Source organism: Tachypleus tridentatus, chromosome 12 (genome assembly GCF_004210375.1).
Source record: "Tachypleus tridentatus isolate NWPU-2018 chromosome 12, ASM421037v1, whole genome shotgun sequence".
Taxonomy (NCBI): domain Eukaryota; kingdom Metazoa; phylum Arthropoda; class Merostomata; order Xiphosura; family Limulidae; genus Tachypleus; species Tachypleus tridentatus.
The window spans coordinates 97,780,617-97,806,756 of record NC_134836.1 but is presented as its reverse complement, the minus strand read 5'-3'; the positions used below and the strand labels follow the sequence as shown (position 1 = coordinate 97,806,756).

At 36.1% G+C, this 26,140-nt stretch overlaps 1 protein-coding gene across 3 annotated transcripts in view; it reads left to right on the top strand.

Moving 5' to 3' along the window:
• Positions 1–26,140, top strand: part of LOC143234109 (uncharacterized) — a 66,962-nt gene that overhangs the window by 33,502 nt on the left and 7,320 nt on the right. Inside the window, exon 1 of one of the 3 annotated variants that reach the window (XM_076471183.1) lies at positions 5,003–5,135. The exons of 1 other annotated variant lie outside the window; for it this stretch is intronic. The gene's annotated coding sequence lies outside the window, so the exon portion shown is untranslated. One more of the 3 variants, XM_076471182.1, reaches the window with a different exon arrangement.

The following is a 26,140-nucleotide window of genomic DNA, read 5'->3' as shown; positions in this document are numbered from 1 at the left end:
GTCAATCCCACTATTCCTTGGTAAAAGTGTAGCCCAAGAGTTGGCAGTGGATGGTGATGACATGCTGCCTTACACTGATAAATTACGGACGGCTAGCGCAGATAGCCGTCGTGTAGCTTTGAGCGAAATAAAAAACAAACAAACGAGATTCGTCACGTGATCACTCTTTGACTTCCACGTAGTTTCAGCCACTGGGTTTATCGCAGATCTATATGTTAATATATGTTAAAAGATTACACAGTTAATATACGCTAACACATTTAGTTCCGATTGCTGATAAACCACTCGTTAACAGCCAAGTGTTTCACGTGTGTATAGTAATTAGTTAGTTATCAAGCTGTATCTAAATAATGAATTTATTATTTGAAACAGTTTTGCTCACGCTTTCACAGAACGGATTTATTATTAGTGTTACCCTCTCCCATTCAGCTTCCCCTTCAACGATGATAAAAAAACAAACAGACTTATGATGGTTACTCGGAAATCATCGTTCCTTGGTTTTTATGTGCAGCGCCACGGTTAGAAATTATACAGTGAATATATGCTAGATTTTACAATTTTTAATGGAACATTGTGATCTCATTTACAATGCAGTTGCAAAGTGTCATTATATAAATATTGGGGTGGGGAGAATATTATGAAGCACCCACACATAAAGGTGATTTAAATTGCGAATTAAATAAATACAATGTTAACCTGATAAACCAGTTTATTTTCTTAGAAACAAAATAATGATTACAGCAGGGATGGATACACTATTCTGTAATGGTTCTAACAAATCTTTTGATGGTGTTGTTCCGAAAAGAAAGAATATTGAACACGCGCTCACGTGTTTAACAGTTTTGTGCTTTAAAGTTATATATATTCAGAATGAACTTACCGGAGTCTTCTGCCTCAGGAAACCCACCCATTGTGCCGGTAAAAAAGCCCCTGTTGGGTGAAGCAAAGCGTTGAATGTTACCTGTCACGTTATCATAAGAGTGCGTAACATGATATGGTGAAAAAAAAAAAGAAGAACAGGCCTTGTTGTGGAAGGTCAAACTTTATGCGGTCTCTTCTATTTTTTATTTTTATTTTTTTTTGTGTACAGCCAACCATAAATGCATTGTTAAACTGTGTGATAGTGAACATAAAAAAGGTGTCTTGGCTGATCTGTCTCAATTTGTTAGCTTCATTGTTGCTGGTGATACGTTTTCAAATGGTGTGTATAATCGATGACCAATTTGATTTTGCGGCATCTTGAGTGAAACACGGAAATTCACCACAGTATAACTATATCTAGAAACTCTGAAATGTTCGCTTCCAAAAATAAACCGAAGGCATTTTCGCTGATTATTTTATATTGCCTTACCATTTCTACACAACTTAACATGTTTCATTCGTAGTGCCGAATCAAGCTCGATTTAGTGGGCAGCGGTTTGATTTGTTTTGCATTTTGCGCAAAGCTATCTGCGCTAGCCGTCCCTAATTTAGCAGTGTAAGACTAGAGGGAAAGGCAGCTAGTCATCACCACCAACCGCCATCTCTTGGACTACTATTTTACTAACGAATTGTGGGATTGACTGTAACGTTATAACGCCCCAACGGCTGAAAGAACGAGCATGTTTGGTGTGAATCTTTAGTTGTGTTACATTATTTATATTACATTGATTAATACAACTTTGATTTGTTAAGCTTTACCCCAAGTGCATCACTCAGTGAGCCAGCTATAAGCTCATGAACTTACAAGGCCAAAATCTATAGTGGTCGAAGCACATACAGCATTGTATATTATATAGTTTTGCGCTAAACAAACAAACGTTACCATGATTACAAAGCACGTGGCAGACGTGCTAGGAATGCGTGTTTTATTCATAATTATTTAATATTACTAAAAGATATAATAATAGGCTATTTTTTTTCTCTAATCTACTTCAATTATCGACATTAATATAATTTTTGTATTCACTGTACACTTAAACGTAGGACTGAAGTAAAACAGATGGAAATGTTTTAAAGACTGCTAGAATTTTTATATTATCCTCATGTATACACTTGTTTTGCTTATCGCCATGTTAAATAGAAACCCACATGTTTGTAAAACTGTTTGGTCTTTGAAGGCAGAACCTACGAGAAAAAAGAAAAGAAAACAAGGAAGACGAGAGAGAAAATCAACTTTGTTTAGAACACGGAGAACGACTGACAGTCTCTTAACAAAGAATCTGCGAGTTCTTTTCGAAAATTATCTTTCGATAGTCTAAAAGCAAGCTTAGTTTGGAAGTAGAACTTTTGTTGGAAAAAAGTTTGGAAGTAGAACTTTTGTTACAAAACTGGTCTTTCGTACTTCTAACGATCGTTAGTAGCCTTCCGCGCATAGAAAACTGTCGTAACCAACGACAACCTTTTCTACGCATGTCACTGAATGAAATATGTGCGGGGGTGGTATTACAATAGAGGGCGCAGGTGTGTGCTCGTAAATCCCGTGGTTAAAAAAAAAAAAGAAAGAAAAAGAAAATCGGCTGACGGGCAAAAGGAACAACTAGATCAGTTTGTTAGGACTACATGGTAAAGCAGTGACTGTTAAACTCTTACAGTTTAAGCTAGTACGCGATTTTGTAGAGAAATCAACTGGTCGAATTAAGTTAATGTATTTGATTATGAAACTGTTGAACAACCCAATCAATGCCCTCTAACCCTTACAAGTTTTTATTTTCCACTTGGCCATGCGGGGCCTAAATATTTTAGTAGCAGTAATAATACGGAGAAAAAAGTAAAATTTCTGAATTAGTATTACGCCAAGTACGATATTTTTTTATTTTTTTTTTGCATTTTAAAATCCTTTTAGTGTGTGGACTTTGATACATCCTTTATTAATAAGGGTACCCAACTGAAGAAACAGTGCATTTTAATCTTTATAAACAGAAACATAAGGAACGTATGATTACATGACTATACTGTTCGATTCCCCTCTGTGGACTCAGCAGATAGCCTAATGTGGCTTTGCTATAAGAAAAACACACTCTACTGTTTAGCAACTGATACGCAGGATGCTCTTATCGGAAGCTATTGATAAAGAGAAACAATACCAAAATTTAAAATAATAAAAATATGGTTCGCATAGATGACCATTTCATCACAATATTTCAGCTGACTGAAGTCAACTGCGTGTAATGCTTTCGCAATATATAATTTTATACGAGTAACGCTCACCCTTCATTATGTCGAAACTTGAATGACGAAGTACTGGTTTTCCGTGAAAAGAAGAACTTTCATTCGTTTGATCCAACTTAGCGCCAACATCGATCGAGGATTCCTGTTGTTTGTGTGCAAATCAAATCAGAACAATAAATCTAGTAAGTGGTTAGTGAACGAGATTAATTTACATAGTTGTAATGTGCGGCGAATCGCCTCAACAGTCAGTGCCAGACAAAGAAACCAAGGTTTGTTGTAATTTTATTTTAATTTAAAAGCATGACGGAAATGTTAAAATTAAATGTTATCAGAAGAACTTTCTGACGTCATGGCAACAACCAACCAATAAACGTCTTGCACAATTCTAAGTTGTAATCGTAACAAAATCATTCTATATTACTCTAGCCTTTTATATCATCGATATTTGTGTTAAAAGTTCTGATTAGAGGGTTGTAATGGGCAGCCGGTTAAGATTATGAGAAGAATCATGGGTACAGTTGGGTATGTTCCCAGTTCGATGCTCAAGACAATAGGTTATGGTAACCCGCAGTCGATAAAAAGTTACATGAACCTCGTAGAAAAATTGTTTGAATCACGTTATTGTTTTGTCCAGTTTAACGCTTACTTCGTAAGTACAATAGCGTTAAAATATATCAGTATAATTCTACTAGTTTATTATACCATTACCAGGTTGGATGCCCAAACCAAAATAGTAATATTTACTCTAAAGTATTATACCTTGCTGTAATATTTCAATTGTTTTTGTGTTAAAAACATAACAATATTTTATCCGTATCCGTGTTCTAAGTTTTAATAAGTTCTTTATATAAATTTTACACACTAACTCCAGCTTTACTGTACAGATGACGGGTTAATACTTTAAGGATGCTAGTTTACCGTATTAGTAAAATTAATATTTAACAATCAACAATAATTATCAAAAGATGAAACGAACAAAGTATTTTTTTTTCTGTTTTATCTGTCTTCAATAACCGACAAATAAAGTAAAATTACGGCCAAAGAATATTGATAACAGTGAAAGTATCCACGTTGTATTAAACAGAAAGACAAAAAAAGGAACTAAGAAAACGGAGTAAAAATTAAAGAAAAGTACTCTGTTTCTCGCGTAAAGCTACATGAGGGCTATCTGCGCTAGCCGTCCCTAATTTAGCAGTGTAAGACTAGAGGGAAGGCAGCTACTCACCACCACCAACTCTTGGGCTCCTCTTTTACTAACGAATAGTGGGATTGACTCTCACATTATAACGCCCCCCACGGCTGAGAGGGTAAGCATGTTTAGTACGACAGGGATTCGAACCCGCGACCCTCAGATTACGAATCGAACGCCTTAACTCACCTGGCCATGCAGAGCTGCGAGAAAAATAGTACCTTCTTTTTTTTTTATCATATTTCCTACTTACCTATACGTATTCTGTTATAAAAAAATAGTTTTTCATGAGTAATTTTTTACTTTTAGCTGTGTGTTAACTTGTTTTTATTATTCGAACTGGTTGCGGCTGGAATTTTTACTTTTCCAACGAAAAAATATGAAAAACAACAAACACTGTTCTAAGACAAGTTTATATTTGGTTGCATTCCTATTCTGGTTTTGGGAAAACAGATATTTTATGGTATAATTTTTCGCACTGTCAATATAGATAAAGACGATTTTTGTCGAAATCGTAAAATGACACTCAAAATATTTTAATTAAAGAAGTACAATAGTATGAATTACGCATCAAGTTGTCTTATTATCTTCAACTAATGGAGACACAGTTCGTCATTCGCTTCTCACCAATCAGGACAACATTCAGTGCTGTTTGCCAATCAGCTGCTTTCACTAGGCGTTTGTCAAACGTCCAATATATGCGCGTAATTCCACACCATCTCGTAGAACGATTCGGGTGGCGCCACGCTTTGACGAAATCGTGTACCAGGCTGTCAAGTCGGCTTGGCTGGTGGAGGTATGTATTACTTGAACCTTGTAAAGAGTAGATCGAGCGAGTCTGCGTACGGGTCGAGAGATTTGAAGCAAGCTGATGGACTCTCGAAATTACGGCAGTACTAGTTAGGAGTAAGGGCGTTGTCAGTCTTAAACGTGATAAGGTGAAAAAGTTCAAGGGTTGAGACTTCTTTTAAATCAGTAAGTTTAATAAATCAACAATAACACTAAATTTAGGGACGACCCAATTAGTTTTATTTCTTCACGCCGAAGCCTAGTGTAATTCAAGTTCACGTAAAGTAACTCGACCTAAGGATTATGATCTCGTGCTTCTTAAGGTAAGACTAGTTAATGTCGTACCAAATGTATTTTGCATTTAACCTGTTTTAAACTAAGGTAATAAAATAATATGTTGTGAATTTGTAATAAATCTTGATAAGTAAAATTAAAACATCGCAGAAGTTGTTCAGGAACGACGACATCGCTATCTCATTGTAAACTTATTTCTAAATAGCATCACTGACTCATAAAGGTTGAATATAGACGTTAAAAATGTATAAATCTATCACAAGTGAAACTTGTATTTCTTTATCTACACGGTATACAAACTAACTTCTGAGTTAAGCATTAAATATTTACTTTCAAGTTGAAAAAGTAAATTTGTCACTTTATCAAGACTCACATTTTCACTAACCCTATTTTCACCCGAAAAACAAATTTGTACAAAGTGTAGGCAGGCAGATCATTTCAAGAAAATATGGAGCAATAACATTTTATAAAAAAACGCCGTTCGTGAAGTACTCTTTTATTTGGTTTGACTTAATTAACTATAATAGTGTTTCCGTTCTTAAAAAAAAAGTTCATTGACATGTTATACTCGTATAAATTTGATTTATAAAAACTTTTTTGTAAGCTTTCCAAGTTAGGCAAATACAACCGTATATCTATTTACTACAACGTTTTTTTTTTTACTTGACAATAATATATAGCATGTTCTCAAACAGTGGTTTTAATAGTTCTCAATTTTATCTCTCATTATCAAAATTCAAGTTAATGTTTCTTTGTGATGACTGTCTCAGTTTCTTGTAATTTCTTTTAATATCTTCTCTGAAATCTATTTGATCGCGTACCATTTGTGTTTGCACTCTGCGATGCCATGAGGAGCTGACGTGATTTGAAAACTCCGTCAGTTTATCCTGGATATGCCACTGATAAAAGTTATTTAAAAAATTTGGTTCCACATATGTTAAAAAATAGTAAAACTAGCACTGAATGACTTGCGTAGATAACCTGGGGAAGAAGTTTTGATGACAGATATCAGTGTAGTTAAGTAACTTAATACAAGTTTTAATGAAGAAGGTTCTATTGGTGCCGAGAACGATGACGTTGAATAGTTAAGTAGCCTATCAGAAGTGAAGTTTCTGTAATTTGAGGCATCGTTGAAGGTATAACTGGTACGGAATACTTCTATAGATAAACTAGTATTTAGTTGTTAGTTTTGGTAAGGAATTCGTAGTTTATTTTCGACGGAGGTTTGTTGAGATACGATACGCTCAAGATCGATGTCTGAGCATGCTTCCAAATTAAGACAAGCGTGGCTCATGAGGCGTTGATTCAGAGCGGATCAAACAAGATATACGTTTCATTGACAATAAGTAACCCGTTGTTTAGGAAATCCTATTATGAACACACTGAGAGAATTCCTGCACGCGATAATATAATAATACAAGTTATTTTGATTCTTTAAAAAAAACAATCTTAGCTAATTATGGACCTGATATCGTTCGGTTAACATCACCCTCGTAATTACTGAACCAAATTCTACTGAGGTATGTTTGTTACTTAGGTAAGCGAGGTTTAACTTTCAGCGATGTCACTTGAACGATTATTCGCTTGTACAAACTGACATAGCTTTGATGCAGCCCAAGCAAAGATATGGTTCATTGAAAAATGTAGTACCTCACTCATCACGTTGCACGTAACCAAGCATTCTATTATCACGTTGGAATTATGTGAAACAATTTCTTTTATTTACAGCCCTATACACCTACCATTTGTTCTATACCAACTATAAAATATTTTTCAAGCATAAGAATTATTTAAATTTCTATGTGTTTTTTTTCATTTTAATAAATTGAGTGCTGAATGTAAAAAGTGTCTCAATTGCACTACTTTTTATAAACCGTAGTTTAATGGGAAATTTGTTTGTTTTTGAATTTCGCGTTAGCCGTCCCTAATTTAGCAGTGTAAGGCGAAAGGGAAGGCAGCTAGTCATCACCACCCACCGCCAACTCTTGGGCTGCTATTTAACCAACGAGTAGCGGGATTGACCGTTACATTATAAGTCTCCACGGCTGAAAGTGTGAGCATGTTTGATGTGACGGGGATTCGAATCCGCGACCCTCAGATTACCAGTCGAGCACCCTAACCACCTGGTCATACCTGGCCTAAACAGCATCATACCCAAAAGTGAAATTCTCAAAATAAATAAACGTAGAGAAATTCAGCTAGGTGAAGTGGGCCTGTTTTTGAAACAGAAAAGAAATGTACATTGTTTGTTTTTTTGAATTTCGCGCAAAGCTACTCAAGGGCTATCTGCGTTAGCCGTCCCTAATTTACCAACGAATAATGGGAATGACTGCCCCATTTTCACGCCCCCACGGCTGAAAGGGGGCGAACAAGGTTGGCGGGACGGGAATTCGAACTCGCGACCCTCAGATTACGAGTCGAATGCCTTAACCCACTTGGCCATGTCGGGCCGGTTCATAGGAAATAAACACATTAATCAACATTATGAGCTCTTCTATTTCTAGATTCACTTGTGTATGCTATACAAGTAACTTGTATAATCTATAATAACACATGAAGTATCCGGAAAGAAAGAAGACTATTTACCGTTTAAATAAACTATTTTTGTTTTGAAATTATTTTCTAATTCAAAACGACCGTATATTTAATTCCAACTTTGTGTATTCTACATTGTCCTGCGAATGTTATGATTTTTGTATAAAAGTCTGTATATCCAAGGTGATATCGCTGTGTGTGTGTGTAACATCACAATTTATATATTTTTTGTTTCTATATCAAAGCTGCGTCGGTATGTGTTTCGCATATTCTTAACTTTTTTTTCTCTATCAGTTTAAATTTTTTCAGACATAGATAATGATATTCTCCTAAACTCTCCGTAACAATAATGTCTTCTGACCGTTAAGCTATCTATCATGTGTTCTTCAAATAAAGATCTTAGCCCTAGGGATTGTCCTGGTAGGCGCCAAAGGAATTAATATAAAACAAATCATTTTGAAGGGCTTCATTTCTTAAATGCTTATAAATTCAAAGACAGTTGCTTCATCTTTGCTAACAAGTTGTATCACATAGAAGGCGTTTTTCTTTAATTCTTCATAAGTCGTTTCATATTTTCGGTCGAAACTTCACAAAAACTGGGCACAGCTTTTTGTAACTTTGAAATGATAGACTAGAAGAGTGATAGCTAGTCAACACTACCCGCATTAACTCTTAGAATACGTTTCTGTGACGGAATCGTGAGATTTGACCCTCCTTGTAGCGCACTCACGATCCCAAAGTGCAAAACGCATTTTTACAGAGGCCAGAAATGGAAAAATAACGCTCAAAGTTTAGGCTTGGGTAAAATATAGACGAGACTTTACACACGGTACATTGCGAATCCTTCACAGATCGAAACCAGATGTATGCCTTCTGATTCTTCAGGGTTCAAAGTTAAAAACAAACAAATCACAATAATGTTCATAATAGTGCTCCGAATGTATAGCCATTGCTTGCATACGTAAATACTTCAAAGTTTTATTATTAAGTGTTTTGATTCACACTGTGCGTGAAAATTTCATGTACCATAACAAATAGGTTTTACATGCCCAAAAAGGTACCTGCAAAGTTGTTTATTTTCCTCCATTGTGATAAATCTACTTACGCATAACCTGACCGTACTATATTGATTATAAGGTCACAATTTGGTATTATTCAAAAGATATTTCTCAAAGAAGTCTCAGCTGGATTCTGTAGTAAATGTCTGTCCCTCTTGGAGTATACGTGTTGAATTCTATGTTCTCTTCCCCTGCCTTGAATACCTCTCTCTCTTTAACCCTACTGTATTCTGAAGATTTTGTCGAATAAGGTTGATTAATACGAATTTTGGCCTTTCTAGTTTTCATGTTCGTGGACTAACTAAAGTACGAGAGTTAAAAGTATGAAAATATATAAACGTGTGATAAGACTATCATAGAGTGAAAATGATAATATTCGTATCACCTAACGATAAAGCATGTTGCAAATTACTGGAGATAAACAACAACGTGTCCCTGCAGTTGGGGCACACGGTGAAGTGTTCCTTCAAACATTGAGACTGATTTCGTGGGGAAGTTTCCGAATGCAAAATTTTGGTTTTTAGTATTGTTCATAAAACTGATTTATTAAGTAATATGAAAAATAAACAAACACTTCCCAGGTTTTGTTTTTTCTTCAATATTTGCACGCAAACAACACTTGTCTTTTTACAGAGTCTTGCAGCTTTCTCCTATTGCGATTGCATTTAAAGTAGTTAGGAAAAATTTGAAAAAAACTGCATGGATAACCTTATTAAAGTGGTTTGTACATATCGTAAATGGAGACTGTTTTGCGTGTTTCAAAAGTTTCGCGTAAAGCTACACAATGCTTTCTGCGTATTGTATTTCATAATATGGAACTGATGCACTAACGGAAAACCAGATATTCAACAATGTCCACCGCCAACCCTTAAGTTTCTCTTGTCTGACTGAACAATGGTATTTGACAATCGCCAACACCTTCAAAGAGCGCAATGTGGTCTTGTGCAAGGGGGTGTGAACCATGAATCCTTAGATTCACAGATCGGACGTTAAGCACAAGACCACAACTAGCTAAAATGTAATTGCCAGGAAAGTCAGATTTTGTTATTATTGGAGATAGTTATAATGCGTGTTTTTAAAGGACTATATTCTACCAACATAATATCCTCTCATGAAGATATTAGATTCACTCACAGTATTTTCATTGTAGACTTTTCTCACATACGAAGGAGTCAATACGTGATTTGGTTCTTGTGTGACATTTAAGTTTGTAGTTACTGCCAAAAGTGTCAATATATGTATTTATATGAAACATGAATTAGCTGAGGCATTTACAAAAGGATCGTTTAGAAAAAATCTTCGGATTTACAACGCTAAAATCAGGGTTTGATACCTCTCAGTGGACACAGTAGATAGCCCGATGTGGTTTTGCTATAAGAAACACACACACACACACACACACACACACACACACACACCACAGCATCACCTTGCAAGGTATGTATAATTTAAATTTTAATATCAGTACGAAGTAAACTGCGTGATGAATATAACTATATTAATAATAATTTGGTCATCAGATTCTGTAGCATATGATAGAAGCTTAAATATTCATACAAAGTATAAATTTATTTATGTTCGTAGTTAATAAATATAGGCCTGATAACATTTGTTCCCAAACGTCTGCCCGGCATGGCTAGATAGGGCGCTTGACTCGTAATCTGATAAAAGTCGTGGGTTCGAATCCCCGTTACACCAAACATGTTCGCCCTTTCAGCCGTGGGGACGTTATAATGTCACGATCAATCCCACTATTCGTTGGTAAGAGTAGCCCAAGAGTTGGCGGTGGGTGGTGATGACTAGCTGTCTTCCCTCTAGTCTTACACTGCTCAATTAGGGACAGCCAGCGCAGATAGCCCTCGTGTAGCTTTGCGCAAAATAAAAAAAACACACTCAAACCCAAACGTCTAGGAAACATTTAGGTGTTTGTAGAAGTTCCAACGGTTGCTTATTAATAAGATAGGTTTAAGCAATTCATTCGACATGTGGACCAGATTTTTACGGAATTCTGGCTTTGTTTCGTCTTGATACGGCATTTCAGGCTCTATCTGAGTATTTCGCCACTCTATACAAGACAATAATAATTTTCTAGCGTAAACGAAGCCGTATGTGATTATTTTTAATGGTTCCTTTTTTTTTGCATTTTCGTTCTTGTATGTGTGTTTGTATGAAATTCACTTGTTTGTTTGTCATCAGTGTTCACAAACTTCAAGTGTTCACGAGAAAGGCTAATGTTTGTGTCACCTGCCTCCATTTCAGCAAAATTCATTTTCTTTAATACACAGAATGATTTGGTAATGAAAAATGACTAGAAGCGACCTCTACTGGTCGTACATGAAATAAACCTTTCTTGAATTTTGGTCTGCTGCCACTGTATCGGTGATGAAACATAATTCAGAATAATCTTAATTGATCATAAAAAAATTTTTTCTAGTTTTTCCAGCGTGCTTTAAGAAAAAGTTCTCGGTCTTCTAAAGAGCTTGTTTTTCCCCTCAGAAGAGTTTATTGGATGAATGGCGACCATAAAGAGGGAACTCAAACTTAAGTAATTTTGAAGAGATCGTACCCGTATTGTTTGCTATTGGTGTCATTGAGCAGATAGATAACACACACACATCGCTACAACTCTAGTCAGTTTTCCATTACAAAGCGAGTTGGGAACGAGTTTACGACCTGCATGGACACGGATTAGAGACTATATAGAAAGCTATAACAGAGTTACAGTTCGATAGCGGAGGAGGACGGGGGAGGGTTACAACATGTGTTCCAAGTAAATCCAAACCCGTGTGTTTCTGTGAAGAATTTTTAGCCAGATGACACATGTCAGTGCTCTGTGTTTTGTGGATTAACTGTTTAGTTTACCAGCAGTTGAAACTCGTATCTTAAGGCTCGAGTCCTGGCTTGAATTGTTTATCTTTCCCTCTCTCTCTTTTTTAAATATTATTTTCCTGAATTTCATGTGGTAAACTACTCGGACGCTTTTGGTAAGTAAAAAGCTATAACTTGAGTATTTCTTTGGGGCGGAAATGTTCACATCCTACTAATCGACAGATCTAGGTTACAGGAACTAAAGTAACTAGTTTTCAAACTCTTTTTAAAATTGTATTTTCATACATAGACCCCGATCTGGTTTTTTTTTGCACTTTGATTAATAGGTGGATTTTTAATTTACTAGTATTTAATTAAGTTCCAACATAATATATTTAAATCGAAGCAGTGAGAAATGAATATACTTTTATATTTAAGTTCACTGGAAGTAAAATTTCGCTTGGTAGTAAGATGAACAATGGATGATGATGTCGGTGTTAACCAACATCATGGGGAATTAACTTGTTTCTTTATTAGATTAAAAAAAAGAGAAGAAATAATGAATTTAAAACTATGATTAACAAAAATACATAAAAGGTGAACCCAGTATGATGATTACTAAAAGTATTAACACAAATAGATTATTATTTACAAAACACATTTGAAATAAATAGATAACGAAAAGGATTTGTTATGAAAATAACTTGTGTTGTTCATCCATGAGAACGTCTAGAATAGCGAGTGGAGCGAGGGCTAAGTATATTCGATGTTTTGTTTTGTCTTCCAGCTGGAGCTAAACGAGATACTTCCCTTTTCGTAAATCCTTTTAATTATCATATTATTTTAACATCACACATTTGCAATTTAACGTCAACTATTTTGCAGAATGTCTTGATAAAACATTTTTATTTGTATGAACTCTCCAACCAAAATACTATGTTCTTCTCTGCAGTAAGTATGGATGACATCCAAGAAAAGTTACTCAACTGATGTGATCTACTGTTTCTCACGTTTCCTTGGCAAACAAATACTAACTGTGAAAAACAAGATCTTATAAACTAATTGTTTCCTAAATTCAATCGTAAAACATTCATTTATATAAAAGGTAGCCTCTTGGTCTTCTTTTTTAAACTTGTAATAGGTGTCAGGCTGAGTGCAGTTTTATTTGTTGTTGTTTTTTAACGTTTTCCAGTAGATATAATGTAAATCTGTGAAGAAGGTGAGTAAACCAATGTGTTTGTATGCGTCTAAAAAATGAGAAAATGTTACTTTCAAAATGGAGGGAAACAAAAATAATTTATATATTATTTAGGATCCATTTGAATTCAACAGAGAAGTTGTAACCATGAAGAAGGTACTATGAAAGCGATAAAAAGTCAATAGTTAATATTTTAATTTAATTTTTGTTTATTTCACCACATTTTCATATCATTTCTCTAAAGTTCCCAACTTTCACCCCCTCGATGTGGATTCCTGTACGTGGTGAGGGGACCTCCCGGAGAAGGTTCTGTTCTTTCAGTTTACCTTCTCTGGGATCTAAACATCTACCCTCGTGTTTCTCGTGCGTGGTGATCTATGAAATGGAGGTGAAGGATCTGGTGGTTGAGTGTCCAACCAAGTACCAGTGCTGGATGTCCTCATCAAGTGTTGTGGACATTGTATCTGATGTTGGTGTTTGGGTATAATGCTCACGAAACCCTGGCGTTGCTGCAATGTCCTTGTTTGACATTATAGTGCGTCATCTCGTAGGGTTCCATGGTGGGTGGGGTAAGTGGGCACAGAAATAGTATTTTTTATTATGGATCCTTCAAATAAAAACTTAAATAGTGAAAAAAAAAACATTCCATAGGTAAATAACCATGTCTTGAAGATTCTGAACAACAGCCTTCAATATCTGTAACATCTGTACCTCATTTTGTTATCCTACATTCTCTTTCAGACAAACGTTTAGGGAAATTGTCTCCCTTTTTCATTCAGAAGGGACTAGAGGGACTTGCTGGCTCTCCAAAGTCAATAAAGAAGCTTCGATTTGGTGACATCTTGGTGGAAACATCCACATCTCAACACAGTGAACTCCTCTTGCATTCAAAGGCGATTGGGGATATACCTATTGAGGTTATGCCTCATGCTACTTTGAATTCATCAGGAGGAGTTATTGCTGAGAGGGATTTGAAGAACAGAGATTCTCGCTGGTTTCTCCACTCAAGTAGTTTCTGCAGTAAGGCATATTTCCACTCGTAAAGATGGAATTATGATGCTGACCAATGTCCTCATTCCGACATTTACATCACCACGTTCACCTGCCACCATCAAGACATGTTATCTTAATTGCAAGGCACGGCCATACATTCCAAACCCTCTCAGATGTTTCCAATGTCAGCAGTTCGGTCACTCGAAGACACCCTGTCATGGTTCCTTGACTTGGGCTCGTTGTGGTGGCAAGGACCACGATGCCTATGAGTGTGAAATGGACCCTCATTGCAGCAATTGCAGTGGCTCTGACCCATCCTACTTTCGTTCTGTAAGCCATCAATAGACGACTGTGTGGCAGTAGTAACTGATTGTATTATACAGACAGCTGCTCAATGTATTCCTAAAACCTCGACACATTTTCCACGATATCCTCGTCCATGATGAAATGCTGCCTGCCATATGGCATGGAAGGCTCAGAAACTGGCCTGGGATACTTTTCATAGGTATCCCACACTCTCGCACTACATCGCTTTCAAACAACCTCCTCTCGCCCATCCAGTGTGGGTTCCGACAACAGTGCTCCACCATGGACCATCTGATTCGACTTGAAACGTCAAACAACATCTTGTATCAATATTCTTTGACATTGAGAAAGCTTATGATCAACATGGAGGTATGGGATTTTATGAGACCTCCATATATATGGGTTACGTGGCCATTTGCCCATTTTTATTTTAAAAAATTTTAATGGACAGGAGATTCCAAATTCGTGTGGGTTCGACACTTTCCCGTTATTTTCTATAGGAACTTGAAGTCCCTCAAGGCTGTGTTTTGAATGTCACACTTTTCAGTATAAAGATAAATGCCATCACTGAACAACTCCCTCTTACTGTTGCAAACAGACTCTATGCCTACAACTTTCACATCTTATGTCAGTTGTCGAACATGAGGTATATTTAGTAGCAGATACAGACTGCCCTCAATTGTTTACTGAAATGGACAAGAGCAAATGGCTTTAACTTCTCTAAGATCGTTTGCATGCACCTTTGCTGCCAGTTGGGTATTCACCCTGATCCTGAGCTCTGTATTGGTGAAGTGTGCTGCCTGTGGTCCCTGAGACAAAGTTCTTGGGTCTTATCTTTGATTGTAAACTGACTTTTATACCATACATCAAGCAACTACGGATCAAATGTACATGAGTGCTGAAGATTCTTCGTGTCCTTTCTTCCACCACTTGGAGAGTGGATCAATGTTCTATGCTAAGATATATTGTGCTCGTATTCAATCGAAACTCGACTATAGATCACTGGTCTATGGCTCTGCAAGGATCTCGGTCTTAAAGATGCTGGATCCCATTCATCATCAAGGACTTCGGCTCTGCACCTGGGGCTTTCTGCACTTCCCAGTTCATAGCTCATACACAGTCTCATGAAACTTCTTTACACTTCAGCCGTTTGCAACTGTCTTTGCTATATGCTTCGAAACTTCATTCCTTACAAAAGCATCCCACCAGGGGTTGTGTTTTTCTTCCTTGGTGGGTCATACTCTTTCAGAACAGACGATCTGTCATTACTCCTTTTGGCTTTCGTATCCAGGTACAGTTTGGTGAATGGGGTCTGTCCTTCAATAACATTACTGTATCCACTTGTCAGCCCATCCCACCATGGCTTATTGCAGTCCCCAAATATAACCTGTCTTTAAGTAATTTGAGAAAAGCAAACACTTCCGATTGGAAATATTGTCTGTTATATACTGAACATCTTTCGAACTATCCTTCCATTCCTATTTATATAGATGGTTCGAAATCGGGTGACAGTGTGGACTCTGTCTTAAAACGGTTTTCGTGGTTTGGTGGTTGCGCGCAAAATTCCCTTTACAGCTTCTGTGTTAACTGCTGAACTGTACGCCATTTCTCTTTCCCTGGATCACATAGAAGCTAAGCAGTACTCAGATTGCACTATTTATACTGACTCACGTAGTTCTCTACTGGTTCTGGAATCACTTCACGTTAGTTCACACCCCGTTCTCGCCTGTTCTGCCTGGTACATTTCTCTTTAATATATAATTCTATCCAGTTTTTCTGGATACCAGGCCAAGTTGATAATTGTGGGAACGAGCCCACCGACACCGCAGCTAAATCTATCTGCTCTGACACTATCACTGTTGAGCCTCTTCCATACATGGACTATGAACCTACATTCAAGGCTCGGCTCCGTGCCAGTTGGTAGTCGACTTGGAGTGATCAACGTTAAAATAGGCTTTTCCAAATAAAACCCTATATTGGACTTTGGCCGTCTTGCTTTCGTAAGGATTGGAAAGAGGAAATTGTTCTAACTAGACTACGCATTGGTCACAGTTTTTAACTCATCGTTTTCTTTTATCTGGGACTGATGCACCAATGTGTTGTCTGTGTAACACTAAGGTCACAATAAGCCACATTTTACTGTCTTGTGACTCTCAACGATGGCACCGTTTTCACCATGTTCTGTCCCAAGGTTTATCTGTAACGTTAGACAGTGTTATTGGTGATAGTGACACTGTCAACCTTAGAAATGTTTTTAGTTTTTTAAAGACCATTAATCTTTTTAATGAAACTTAAGTTTTTAATTTACACATTAGACCTTTTTTAATGTTATTCCCTTTTAAGAATCAAAGTCCACCTATTTCGATTTGAAATTAAAAAATGGCCGTAACGTTAAATAACTCGAAACCAGGACTGGAAAGGCCAATTTCAGGTGACTAACGGTGGTTTTGGTACTTACCTGTTAGTCTTCCTGGCGAGTTATGATAATTACAGTTATGCTACAGAAAGTTCTTTATAACTTGTATTACTGTAGTTTTTCTCTTACCGCAGTAGAGTAGATGTAAAAATTGGATTTAATGTTATTTATGTTTTTTAATTCAAAAATTAAACTCTGCCAGGTGCGTTAAGGTGTTCGACCCGTAATTTGAGGGTCGTGGGTTCGAATACCCGTTACACCACACATGCTCGCCCTTTCATCCGTGGGGACGTTATAATGTGACGATCAATCCCACTATTCGTTGGTAAAACAGTAGCCCAAGGGTTGGCGGTGGGTGGTGATGACTAGCTGCCTTTCCTCTCGTCTCACGCTGCTAAATTAGGGACGGCTAGCGCAGATAGCTCTCGAGTAACTTTGCGCGAAATAAAAAAAAAAAACTGTCTTGTTTTACTTTAATTTCCTTTATGAATTTTACTAATTCTGTTTGGCGCAGATAGCCTAGTTGCTTTGTACCATGAAACACCAATCCAACCAACTCAACTTTCACTGTAAAAAGTTAGTTTAATCATGTTCTTGTAACGGCTTACTAATCATGTAATCTTTTCGAATATTTTTACTTTGAAAGACCAAATTCAGCTACTTTTTTCTGTGACCTTCGATATTTTCTTTCTACAAACGTCATTAACTTTAAAAGTATATTTTATTCTGTTCTGAAGATACTTCTGCCTCTTTTTTTCGCTCAATCACATCGGTTTCGTTATTCTGTAAGAAATATCTATCAAAAACCGTTGTTATTTTCAATGACCCCAAAAAACTGAAACTCTTATGAACTGAATGCCTTTCCATTATTGCCCAATGCGAATAAAAGTCCAGCTCATTCACAAAGACTTGAAAAGAGATCGTATTTTCCAACTTTTACACAACTCTGTAGATATGTGGCTCTGTGTTTCTAATGATTTCTGGCTACATAAAAATATCTAGTTAGCTTAACAAAATATCTACGTATATCAAATTGGATATATATATTTTTTTTTATTATTAAGGTAACTTCTGTATGACCAATAGTAATTTGACTACTTTTCACCAACATTTCAGTTCTGCAACTATCCATGTTTATCACTCGCGTGTTTTTAATGTCAGAGCTAATAGCTTACACCACGTGGAGTAAAGTTTAGCGTAACTAATGATTCGCGATCCGTTTCCTTGAAAAGAAAAAAAAAAATCGCACTATTCACCGTGGGACCGTAGGTTCGTTGAGAGCGAAGATAGCTCAGAGACCTTGTGTAGCTTTGTGCTGATATCCAGAACCTACTAAATTAAGTTTTAAACGTGCTTCAACTTGATCTTGCACACTTCCCTCCGTTTTCAGCGGAAACCTGTTCGTCCAGGTAGGTGGCATTGACATTTATAAATGCTTTCTTTGTCTCTTTAAAATCACATGGCTGGACGACTGCCCAGTTCGCTTAAATCGGGCCACGTTTTAACTATATTTAAATGACACAAATACTTTTGGTTTTAATTATTCTTCAGGCCTAAATATGTGGTACTTATATTAAACTGAGTTGCATATTGACAAAATCAGTATTTCCGAGTTCATTTTCAGACATTCTTGAAATTTTGCTTCTCGACCCTTGAAAGTAACACTATTTTTGGTTTATATAATGTACAAGATATTGAGTACGTGCATGTTAGTTACTTAATGTTCATCTATTATTGGCTGCCTCGTAATTCCAATTTCGCCCTATATTTAAGTTTTTTAAAGGAATGCAAGATATTTCTATGAAAGCTAACTTCGAGAGATAATTACATTTTTCACACTATAATTATTATTTTTAGTTGCATAAAATATAGAAGAAATAAATTGCCTTTTTCAGTTTCCTCAAGAACTTCGCAGTACCTTAGTTAGAACTTTACAAAAAGTTTGGTGCGATATAACAAGGTGTTTTTGTTGTAAGCTCACAAGAAAATATTTACAGAGGATTTTCTATTCCTTGTGAAGCTGGCTTGTACTTTTTTTGTGCGTTATCAATGTACAGTTTTAGCAGTCAATAGTAAACTGAATCTTTACTGTTTAAGGTGCTTTTTTTTTGTCCGAACGTTCTATTAGGGATTTCTTCAATTCTTCGCGATCCCTATTATGAACCTATTATGTCGTATTCATGGTAGAAGAATTTTAAACTGATTTCATTCCAAGTATTTTTACTATTACGACTCGTGGGTACCTTCTCAACAGTGAATCGCACTGAGAGTTGGCTCGGTAGGTGAGTGTGTGTTTTCTCATAGGAAAGCCACATCGGGCTATCTGCTGAGCCCACCGAGGGGAACCGTACCCCTGATTTTAGCGTTGTAAATCCGGAGACATAACGCTGTACTAGCGGAGACTGGCTGGGTAGGAGTAATTTTTATTTTATAATATCATTGGGACCATTCCCAAGTTTTATCACAATCTTGCAAATATTCTGTTCTAGATTATTAATAACGTGGTAAAATAAACTGTGTAAGGTCATCATAATTCATTTGAATTTCTATTTTAATGTTTACTGAACAAGCTTTCATTTTCCTTCCTTATAATTACCTTGCCTAGGCTAATTGTAACTTGGAAATATACATTGTTCGGAATAGATATATTAATACTTTCCACTTCGAATCCCCGTCGCACCAAACATGCTCCCCTTTTCAGCCGTAGGGACGTTATAATGTTTTGGTTAATCCCATTATTCGTTGGTAAAACAGTAACCCAAGAGTTGGGAGTAGGTGGTAACTAGCTGCCTTCTCTCTTAGTCTTACACTGCTAAATTAGGGACGGCTAGCACAAATAGCCCTCGTGTAGCTTTGCGCTTAATTCAAAACAAATTAATTATCATTTCTCCAATGTTTATTGTTAGCTGCAGAATCCGTATATTTTCACATCAGAATTAAATTTATGAATCTAGCTCTTCTGCAAGAATTGGACATTCAAGGTTTTCATTCCATGGTGCTGTGACAACGAATGTTATATCCCAGACTCGTTAAAGCTTCCAATTAATAAAATTATTTTGACACAAGCCAATACAATGAGTTTTACACTACAATGTCGTTACAATTTATTTTTTTTATGATTTAAAGCGAGAGCAAGCCGTAAGGGACTGTTGGACCCCTGAAACCTCGCCAAGATATACCTTTTAAAATTTGTAATTAAAATTTCAGTAACATGTCATGGACCTACAAATTTGTTTATTCATTCAAGGTTGACTTATATTGTAGGAACCAACAATCTGCGACAATCGAGCCTTCAGAATACTGGGTAGTCGCCATATTGAACGCAAAGAAAAAAGTCTTATTATTGTTAAATCCTGTTTCATTGTTTTCCTTTTCGTTTTACTTATTTTTGTTTCCTGTTTAGACAAATATTTTCATTGTTTTTTTCAGACTCTTGTCCGTCTGAGCAGTTATTGAACTTGTGTGTATTTTTCTTCGGTAAAGTTCGCAAGCCGTATATCTATTTTAAAACTGTTGTTACCTGAATACCTAGTCCTATCGGTCAGTACCTTTCTGTGTGTGTTTTTTTGTTTTTGTTTTTTACTTCCTCCGCAGCGCCTACGGATACAGTGCCCACGCTGTTTATGCTAGACTTGCATTTTAGGGATAGCTACATTATCTTTACTTAGAAATAACGTTAGGTGGTCAGTATGTTTCCTGTTCTGCTATAGCTACATAAACGTGTGTGTGTATATGTATATGTATGACAAAAGTACGTTTTGGAAATGTGTGTGTGAGTATAAAAAAAAGAAATGGTATAAAGGAGACCAGAATTCCAAGCTATGTTACAGAACACCCTTCGCTCGAGGGTAAGGAAATGTCTTTCTTACTAAAAATAGCGAAAGATTTGCAGTGAAAGGACGGTGGGCAGCATTCTGTATCCTTTAATTCCTTCCTGCCAATTTTTTTTTTTTTGTGTGTGAAAACATATTGTGTTCAAGGTCATGAAGTTTATCTCAAGGCATGTGACAGCTCTCAACGTGTGTGCACGCACGGCCAAAATGAGGCTTGCCCAAATGGAAGAGAAAGAGGTATGAACACGCAGTATCCTATTAATACGTCCCTACCAATATCTTTGTCGTGTCTACACTGAGGCTAATTAAATATCTCTTTATTTGCTGTCCTTCACATGAGATAATAAGGCAATGGAATCTGGTTTCGTATTTTAATTAATGGTCGATAAGAACAGAAGATTCCTGCAGGTTTATGGTCTTAGTTAATGATTCTTACGAGTAGTGTTAAAGCATATAGTTATTTAAGAAGGTAATCTGTTGTTTAATTTAGGATCATTCAATTTTTTTTTCAAAGACCTACATCATTTTCAGTACTTGCCACAACTTGGAAGTCATTGTTTGTGTATTGATTACAGTATTTCAGTATTGTATAACTTAATTAGGTATAATTATTGCCTAACCACTGTCACATTGTTTGACTTACTTAGGAATCATTATTGCCTAACCATTAAAACTTTCCAAATCATACGTCATAATGATATCAATAGAGATATTGCGCAGAGTATCCGCTTTAGTAGTATGAGTGAAAGTTAAGATAATTATCCTGTTCGTTGGGCAGTTTTGAATTTCAAGTTGCCTTCGTCTACCGTTTTATCTTTGAAGTAGCGAAACACCACAACAGCGCTTTCAGTGCCCTTGGACATAGAATAACCGACCTAAATTTCGTATGGTATCGTTCCAATTTTTTACCCCTTTGCCTTACCCCAAAAATGACACGTGACTTTGCTATCTGTATCTTTTCCACGAAATCCGGATGTCGGGAATCCCAAGAAACGAAACAACGCCAGAAGTCTAACAGCAAGGGAACTTTGATTCTTCTTAACAGTGGCCTAGTTCCTTTTAAGAACTCCTTATCATATTGACCCCAGCCGCATAGAGCTAACTGACCACGACTGGAAACCGAAACAGTGAATTAGCGTACCTAAACTAATGGAATCAGTAAACGAGAGAATTTGTTTGAGTTTAACTTGTTCTTCACTTTTGCCTCCTTCAAGCTCAGCTAATTCAGTCGGACATTGAGTGGCTTATTTCTCATACAATTCCTATTTGTAAACTGTCTTCAGTTTTGTTTTATTTTATTTTAAAACTAAGTAACCTGTGATTGGTTGACATTTAATAATCACTCGTATAATTTTCTAAATAGGTCCGTAGAAAGCTATATTATATTTTGTTTTTCTAATGTACTAAATTTAAAAATAAATTAACTAAATACTTACAAAATGAACAGTAGTTAATCTGTTGTGTTATCTGACTTGTATAACCTTCATGTGATCTCTCTTACACCCTTGTGCAAATTAATTGAAACAAATGGTCATTTTACAATATTTTCAGCATGGCGATCGGTGTAGGCTCGCTGGACCCGCTGATTTCCTTTTAATAGCCATTTTTCACACAGATGGCGTCATTAGCAGTGTTTTGCAGTATGGTCGATCTATTTTTGGGATATAGGACGAGATTTCGAGGAATATTACGTCATTCGAAATTGCATTGGAAGGGCAAGAAGACCAGTCAAAAAACAACTTCTTACCAACTCAATGAAGAAAAAACAGTATCAATGGGGTCTTAAATACAAGAGCTGGACGCAAGAACAATGGAGGAAAGTGATATTCAGTGACGAGACTAATTTCTTCGTACAGGGTCAAAGAAGTCTGCATGTTCGCAGATCTCCAGGTGAGAAGCTTCGAGAATCTCACATCAATCAGTTCGTAAAACATCCATTGAAGATGTTTTGGGGCTTTTTCAGCTACTATGGCGTCGGAGGCTTACATATCGTAGAAGGTATGATGCGAGAACCACAGTACATCGAAGTTTTGCAGAGAAGAGTCGTCCCAGAATTGAAGAGATTTCCAGATGGGTCTGGCATTTTTCAGCAAGATCTGGCTCCGTGCCACACATCGAAACTTGTGAAGAAGTTTATGACTGCAACGCGAATAAAGGTGCTGGACTAGCCTGGAAACTCTCCGGACTTAAATCCTATTGAAAATGTTTAGGCAATTTGTAAAGAAAGACTTCGGGAAAAGATTGTGTACTACGAAAGATAAGCTAATTGAGGCCATAATTGAGATGTGATACCGCGATCCAAAAATTAGTAAAGATTGCAGTCAACTCGTGAACTCGATGCCAAAGCGGATTAACGATCTTCTGAAAAATAAAGGCGGTCATATCATGTATTAATTTGTGAGTAATTTTTTGGATTCTCAGAAATAAAATGCAAGAAATTGAAAAAATCACAATTTTCCATTTCGTTTCAATTAATTTGCACAAGGGTATATAAGATATACCGAAAATTGTCGAAAATAATTAATCTGTCGCACTGAATATGTGTGTATCTTGGTAAAGCAGCCAAGAAGAATTATCAAAACGACATTAAGTTTTAGGTTTCCTTGTTTATTAAAACTAGTCGTTCGATAAAAACTACGCGACTCTTGATTACGGTTTTGATTTATCCAAACTCGTCAAAACAATAAGTAAACCATTTAACTTGACTCGACTGTCAGAAGCTGTATCTTTTCCTCAGTATATTTACTAAAAGCAGAAAAAGCCCTTTCTTCGTTTCGAGGTTTCTAATTTTTCAAACTAGTGTTATCAACATGTGAAATAAGTGTTATTGAATTTAAATATGCAAAGTGTTTATACAGTTACCCACATTTGTAACTTTTATATATTTTGTTTGTAAGATGTGTGTGAAGATTTACCTGCGGCTTGAAACTAGTTTCGTGTTATTGTTCATAACCTTTGCTTCGTCTGGAACATAAATCCTAACGATGTTTAAATTCCAATTCTGTCGAGCAGTTATTTAAATTACTTTTAATTATATTGAAACTATACGTAGGCTAGACGCTAGGGTACGTAGAAAGGCCTAATGAACTTCATCGATTACGTCAGCAGTGAGTGACGGCAGTGTAAAGCGCGAGTCAGTTTGCTATAATCTCTTAACGATAACAAAACATTTATCATGCACAACTGCTTTTGTATTTGGCTTAATGTTTGATTTGTAGAAACTGAATTCACTTATTTAGGTATGTGATAGGCTTGGTAATTTTAAAATCAAAACAAGATTAGTTTTGATTTATTTTAATTAAAGAAAATATTATTTTTGTGTATGCACGAAAAATCTTCACTTTTTCACTAGCCAGTAGTATATATCAAGCTTAAAACTGTAATAACACAGACTATACATGTATATGGTTATTCCAGTTTGTCTGTTAATGAGGGCTGGTATCACTCAGCTAATCATGGCATTCCAAATTCAGTCTTAATTCTCGTCAGTGAGTTAAGGCGTTCGACTCGTAATTTGAGGGTCACGGGTTCTAATCCCTATCGCACCAAACATGCTCGCCCTTTCAGCCGTGGGGGCGTATAATGTGACTTCAAACTTTCATTTTCAGATGTACAGAGTATAACACCTATGGTTATAGCGTTTCATTAGATACATCAGGTTTCACAACACTGTAACAGACCCCTACCCCTAATTAAATTTTTTAAAGAATAGGTTTTGGATGTTTTTGTATTAAAATGTTTCCCCAAGCCTAGGAAGTCGAGACGCCTTTGTGCATTTCACATAATACCTTGACACTTAAGAAAATGTTTAAGCTTTAGATATAATATCCACATCACACCAAAACTCCCTTCAGAAAACAGTGCAAAGGGGCTGAATAACACATCTAAATATTTCATACCTATAATATTGCCAGGAGTTTGAAGTTAACTTTATAAGCTTCAATTATAGTATTCTTTAAACAATGAGAAAAAGGTGGAAAACATGTAATTTCTGTATATATTATATCGATATTTTTAGTAAAATACGGCCCCTGGTGAGACAGCGGTATGTCTTCGGACTTGCAACGCTAAAATCAAGGGTTCGATTTTCTTCGGTGAACATAGCAGATAGCCGGATGTGGCTTTGCTATAAGATAATCTCAGTTGAGTTTATGAATATAAATTACATGATAAAACATGTTCGTATTAAGATGTATACTTACAAAAGTTGCTTTACTTTTAGCCCAGTTAAATATGTTTATATTAACCACTAAATTAGTTGTGTTGCTTGCTTTCTCAATTCACATAAAGTAAGACGTTAATCTGATTAACATCTGAAAGTTTCTTTCACTTTTAACTCCTATAATAATAATAATAATAATAATAATAATAATAATAATGTTTATTGTAATCCAATAAGTCCAGAAAGAAAGGAAAATGTGATCTCTCGTAGCAACTTGCTTACCTCTGTTTTGTGTTTTCAGTTCTTGTAACAATATGGCTGTATTTAGTTACTGTTTTTTGTCGTAGGATGACCTTGGAAAGGTGGTGGTTTAATACATACTCGTTATGTATGCCCAACAGAAACAAACATTAGGGAAGGAAATTGCCTACTTTTATCACTACAGCGGAGCACGTGATAATTGCTGCACATCCGTAGTATGGTCAAAAACTAAGCACCTCGTGACCTTTATCCAGGGAGGGATGTTTACTGTGATCAAACTAAACAACGTTTCTTGTAGTTCAGAACATCATTATTACCCTTAACTGGTAGTGATAATGTTATTTTGTTTTTGTCAAAGGAAGAATGATTTTCGTTTAAGTCAATTTTTATGTTTGCCCTAACTCGTTGTCGCCATCTTTGCTAATGATCGTTAAATTGACGATGAAAAGTTAATTTTAGTTTTGCGTTTTCCCATTCCGTATGCTACTGGATTTATCAACAAGAATTTTTACATGACATATTTAATTTGAGTTAACCTGAGTGATACTTTATTACTTGTTCTTTGGGTTTTACTCTGAATTAACAAGATAATCAACAATAGGTACATATTGTGTAGGACTGTAGGCCAATAATATGTTCACAAGAGTTCCATTTCTATTCTATTGTAATTACTTAGAAATTATATAACGCTAATTTAGGCTTTATAATTTTATCAAATTATTCGTAGAATAATCAACAGTATTATAATATTGTTATTTTGATTTCGGTCACATGTGGATTATGTAGTTTCAGGATGGTTCATTGATTATTAGTGTTATTATGGGAGTTTTAATTTTTCTACACATTTTACCAGAAATTTTGTATTATATAATATTGTACCGTTTTCTATCGTTGGCCGGATTGTTTTTAATTATTCAGTTGAAATTATTCAAATTTCAGTCCACATAACGAAAAGGAAAGTGTTTTTCTTCTATCGCACGTTACAGAAAGAATTACTAGTTTGTTCTCGGTTTGAAACTTTATTTCATCTTACTAAAATGTTAATTAACAGTATTGCAAACAGTATTGGGGGCGTTATAATGTGACAGTCAATCCCACTATTCGTTGGTAAGAGTGGTCCAAGAGTTGGCGGTGGGTGGTAATGACTA